Source organism: Anser anser (genome assembly GCF_964211835.1).
Source record: "Anser anser genome assembly, chromosome: 1".
Classification (NCBI taxonomy): Eukaryota; Metazoa; Chordata; class Aves; order Anseriformes; family Anatidae; genus Anser; species Anser anser.
Genome location: NC_139720.1, coordinates 127,580,618 through 127,586,674, shown reverse-complemented (window position 1 = coordinate 127,586,674; position 6,057 = coordinate 127,580,618).

The following is a 6,057-nucleotide window of genomic DNA, read 5'->3' as shown; positions in this document are numbered from 1 at the left end:
GACCCAGGAGTTGGACTTGATGATCCTTGTGGGTCCCTTCCAACTCAGGATATTCTCTGATTCTGCGATTCTGTGACATTTCACACAGCCACAGAAATGGCCACAAGAAAGCTCTCAGGCAGATTCACAGAAAATAGACCTGTCAGGGCTACAGGAGGTCATCCAGAGCATCCCCTGCCTCGAGGCAGAATCTTCTACCAAAGCCCAGTTTGAGAGATGTCAGCCTAACACCTTCTCAAGCCCCTCGCCTCATTGTGGGGTCTCTTTGGGTTCCCCCAGCAATTGACTGCTACCCTTCACTGACTCTAATGTTGTAGAGGTTTTCCTAATGAATAGCCAAAACTTTCCTGTCTGTAGTTTTCTACTACTTTCAGTCACAGTCACAACAGACATTAAGAGCAATTTGGGCTAGATACAGCTGCCAGCCCCTACAGTAGCTGTCAGTGTTGTGCCTTTCACAGGCATGCTGTCAGAAGGAGTGCTGAACATGGGGTAGGTATAAAACCTATCATCACAGGGACACAAAACTCGGTAGATCAGTGATAAATGCTACAGTTGCTCCTATTCTGGATCACCCCAGTCTCAAATGCTGAAGCTAATTTGATGACATGGGAACAAAAACTCCTTTATTCTGGTCAAAGTAAGAGACACTATACTACTTGGGTAGTCTGAGGTTTTTTTGTTTGTTTGTTTGTTTTTTTTAAGTGGGACATTTGCCCTGGTGAAATCTCATTTTGCTCTGTCTTATCATTGATCCTTCCTTTTGTTATTTCACCATGGCAACATTTTATCCCCATTACTGAGCATACAATTAAGATTTTAGATTTCTAATTTCAGACTGCAGATATACTGATGGATATGAAGCACCCATGCCTGAGATGTAGTATGTGTGTTACATAGGCAGATCCTCTGCATCGGAACAGTATATTTGCTTCCTAGGTGATTACACTGCCATGACAATATTTTCCTCAAACACTGAGAAAGCCAGAAGAGAAGTGGAGGGCAGCGAAGCAAGGAAGAGCATGGGAGTAGCAGCAGAAAGGCATATGGGGTGGGAGGTGGGGTAGGGTTAAGTCAGAAAGGAGAAAGGCAAGTAAAGACAGGGAGAGTGGTAGAGGGTCCAGAGAGAGCAGGGCAGAGATGGAGCAAGGCAAAAAAGTGGGACACAAGATGGAATCTACTGGGAACACATCAGGGTGGAAAGAAAATGGTGAGGGCAAGGTAAGAACGGTCTCTTTGAGTGATGGAAAAAAGGTGGCTTGAGAGAAGGAGTGAGACTGGGAGACTGGGCAGAGAAGAGGGTGGAGGGAACAGGCAGTTTGGAGGGAAGGAGGCTGTCAGGTAAGGGAACAGAGCAGGGAGGTAAAGAGTGAGAGTTTTCTCCTCCCAGCTATAAGCAGAAATTAAATGCTACCAACATCTGAGTAGCCAGTATCTGCCTAGGCATCTGACTTTTCAACCTGAGATAATTGGATATGATGGTGGCAGGCTTCCTTAAATATCACAACACTTATGAAATATAACTCTTTGCAATTTAAAAATCAGCCACATGTCTTGAGGGACGAGCATTATCCTGGAAGTTTGCAAGATATGATGTTGGCAATAAGAATGTTGGCAGAGAAAGTATTTCCACCCTGCTTGAATTCTCCCTTAAAAAAAAAAAAAGGAAAATGTAATAAAATGTACTAAAATGCATGAAACCTAATCACATAGCTACTTATTTGTATTCAGCAACCAAATCCTTCTGTGAGAGCTGTTATTAAGTGCACAGAATCCCATAATGCTCTTTAAATATCATGTGCAGAAGAAGCAGCAAAGCACAGAGGAAGTGAAATTGCTGTCTCATGGCTCTCCGTCTTTTTATCAACCCACTGCCTGGTGCAGATTGCAGTGGTGGTGTTTGAATTTTGCCTGTGGATCCTAAGCAGCAGGAGGTTGCCTTCTTGCTGTCCTCACTGTTCATGGGGGAAGACAAGCAGACAACATAGGCAGCTCCAGGGGAAGTCTGGCTTGTCAACAGTGTGGTCACTTTCAGGCTACACTTTGGAAAGCAGTTTATTAGTAATTCAGTCACACCATAGCAGGATCACTGAGGGACAAGGAAGACTGTAGGCAGAAAAGATGAAAGGAAAATGAAAAAAAATAGAAAAAAAAGACAAACACAAAGGGTGTTGGTTGTTGGTTGGTTGGTTTAGTTTGGTTATTTTTTTTGTTTGTTTGCTTGTTTTTATCCCATACAAAAGCTCAGGTTTCTTTAGTCCAGAAAAGAAAGAAATACAGAAACCATGGGGTAAAGTGTGTCCATGAAAGCCTGAGTTCTAAATTAGGCAGGATTTCACTGAGGTTCACTCTGCATATTTTGCTATAGCAGTCTATTTTACCATGAATCATTCTGATGCCATGACATTGCCATGATACATCCCAATACTTCATTTTTCATAGCTTTATGGCCATACCTCGGACAGCAAGGATTTTCCTGGGGTTATGCTGAGGCTGTCTCTGCACTGGGGGCGATGAGCCAGCTATGGTCCAGCCATGACTTGGACCCAAGCATCTGCATGGTGCTTAGGAGGACAGTGGGGCTGGCAAGGTCACGGTTGCCTCTGCCCCTTTTCTCTTGGCTTCTCTGATCTGGAGTTGAAAAACCACAACTGATGTGCTCTCCCTGCAGAGACCCCTGGGGCATGCAGGAGACAGATCCCCATCCTGAAGGTGTTGGTGGGCCCCTGCTCCCCCAGGGTGCCCAGTGCACAGGTTTCTAAGTCACCAGAACCTCTGAGCAGTGGAGCTGAAGGTAGAGAGAAATGTGCAGGGCCAGGACAGGGGATGTTCCCCATCCTACAAAGGCTGGCTGTGCCTTAAGAAGTGTGTGGGTGGGGGGCTTTGCCAGCTGTCCCTCTTGTGTCTGCTTTGTGGGAGGGAAGGATCGAGGGCAGCCAGCAACCCTGGGATAATCCCCAGTGCAGCTTGAGGGGGCTGGGACATGGCTCCTCATGTGTGCTGTGGGTAAGAAGCTGACAGCTGTCTACTTTGATAAAGCTGAATTTCATAAAGGAGCCATCTTTCTGCAGGTTACTGCTTTGTATATGAAAGTGTCAACAGCAGCTAAGAATGCTTTGCCTTCCAGACATAAGAAATACTAGGGCTTCCACGTTTACATGCTTTTAAAAAAATGGATTTTGATGCATAAAAGAAAGCTACAATCCATGAAAATTACTGCCCTGAATTTTGTGTCCCCATATCCTATTAAACTTAGAGATACACAAGAGCTTCTCTTGGGGAGGGTGGGAAAAACCCAAACAAACTCAGACTGCCTAGATGTGAATTGCATTTTCTTTCTTCTTTTTGACTTTGAGAAAGCCTGCTTGTCACTGGGAAGAGGAATAGTTTATCTTCAGCTGTCCTATTTATGTTACAAGAGTGTGACCAAGAAATCAATGCACTTAGCAGAAGAGAAAGGTACCACATTGTAACTAGGTCATAAGCACACTATCTCTCTTTTGCCTTGAAGCCCTGCTCTTCTCTTTTCTATTTTGTTTTTTCAGAACCAAAATGCATTGCTCTTTGAAAAACTCCATCCCAAACTTCTCGCTGATGCGTACTTTTCATTTTCATTTTCATTTTCATTTTCATTTTCATTTTCATTTTCATTTTCATTATTTTCATTTTCATTTTCATTTTCATTTTCATTTTCATTTTCAATTTCAATTTTCATTTTCATTTTTGTTTGTGAGCACTGGTGCATTGGCTATTACAGGTCGTATGTAAAGTCCACCAGAAAATGAGAGAAATAGTGAGTATTAAGGCAGTGTCTTGCATGCCTCCTCTTATAAATAATCCAAATAAAATATAATTCCCATGATTCTTGTTGAACATGTAGGCAAGGATCAAATAACCCTTACTCTGGTAATCATAATCCTTATTGATACTTATATATAAATGTGCTTGTTGTTTTAAAGGGCTGTATACGCATTCAAGTGGTGCAATCTAAGGCATTGTTGATGAGGAGAAAGACAACTTGATCGGCAACAGAGCAAGACACCTAGCAATGCCCCCAAATTCTCCCTCTCCCAAGAGCTTTCACAGCTCCAGCACAAGGCAGTAGATGGGTTTCAGTTCAGGCCCTGTCATACTGTTCCCCCCAAACCACCCCCATGATCATTCGCGCTTGTGTAAGTGCACTGCGGGACATAATGCAAGGTCCAAGGAAACCCTCAGTGGACAGTGAGGTAGGCAAACAAAAATATTCAGTCATTCCATGTGTTTTGATTCTTCCAGTCATTTCAAGCAAAGGTAGTGGTAAATAGTGTGATAATTAAATTCCCGGAAGGTAGTAAGTCAAAAACTGCTGCAAAGGAATGCCATGGCATCAAAATGCCGCAGCAGTGAGATCAGAGATTAGATGTTACTTCCAGAATGTAAAAAAGTGAAATTCATTTTTGCAACAAGAATTCTAATATGTCTGAACAAAACTAATCACAAACAAGGATATTCAGTGCAAGGAGAGACCCATGTTTTGCAGCAGTAATAACAAAGGAGAATTTAAAGTTAATGGGCAGCTAATCAGATACAAATTTCTACTGTAAGACATCAGCAAGAAGGCTGCAGCTGAATTTAAAAATCCTTGCTTCTTTGCCCACATAAAGTCTTACAAATTCCAACAGTAATTACAACTTTTCATGGGCACATGGCTTCGGTGGTGGGCACAGCGCTTTGCATGAAGGGGTAAATCACATTGCTTACAGAAGATGTTTCAGTTCTTAATGGCCACAAATTGATTGCTGCCAAAGGCAGGGTTTATGGGGGGGACAATTTGGATGATAAAGTCACTATTTCCTAGCAAAAGGTCCAATACAGGAGTATCTGAGCACACGAGTATCTGAGAAGTCAGCAGGTGTGTAGGGAGGCCTGTTAGGGCTGGAGGACATGGAGGGGATGGGTGGGGGCAGGGCATGAAAGGCAGGAGAAGGGGGAAAGACATGGTCCTTCTGACTGTTAGTCCTGGTGATAAGCTGTTAGGCTGTGACTTTTTTGGTTTATTCTAAAGAACGAAGAACTTCCTTTACCCAAACTGAAAGCTCAAAAGGAAAAGGGCTTCTTTCTCCTGCTGAATGCATGTACAACAGCTTTGATGGAGAATGTATTTCTTCGTACAAGTTCCCAGGCATGGAAAGAGGCAAACTCATGTACATGCACTCTTTTAGTCATTGCTCATTGCTACAGTTTATGATCAAGCGCACACAAGCTGTTCTTATTTTCACAATGGAGGCCATCAATGAGTCCTGTAGTTCAGTGAGGGAAACTATATTTCCCTTTATGTGGCAAAGCTCTGAGGTATTTTGATGCATGCTTATCTTGAAACCCTTTCTTTCTTTCCTTCATACAGAAGTATTTATTGCTGCAAAATTAATCATACTTGACAGGACTTTCTATAAACCCATACAAAATATTTTTTTTCTCCTTGTTTATGTCTTTAATGGAAAAATTCCACTGAAAGCAATTAAGTGAATTTTGTGGCTAAAAGTAATGGAGAAAGTAAATTCTGGCTTGGTCTAATTTAACAGCACTACAATTATAAATGTTTAAATAAGGATCGTTTTGAAAGAACTGTTTTGTCTACAGTAGCATTCATGCTGTCCTTGCACTACAGTGTTTTTTATGGTACAAGTGCTGTTCCTACCTCAACTGTTGAGCAACTGCGTGCCAGATCACACAGCCTCTCCTCAGCTGGCAGTGCCTCTGTCAGGTCAATAAAACTACACAGGGGGAGGCAGGTAAAATTCCTGCTTGCCTGCCTTTGGCCCTGTACTTTCAATGTCCATTTATTCATTTACTGCAAGTCAGTTATGGCTGGGCTTATTGGAACAGGGATTTCTACCATGGGGACCCATAGCAAGAGGCTACTTTATACCTAAAATCAGAATAAAAAGAGAATGAAGTTTAATATATATATATTTTATAAAATTGCATAATTGAATTGGGCTATGTCTTTAAGCTTTTCCCAAGAAGTCTGTGAACTAGAAACCTGCTTTAAAAAGTGAGAGTCCTGCAGACTAG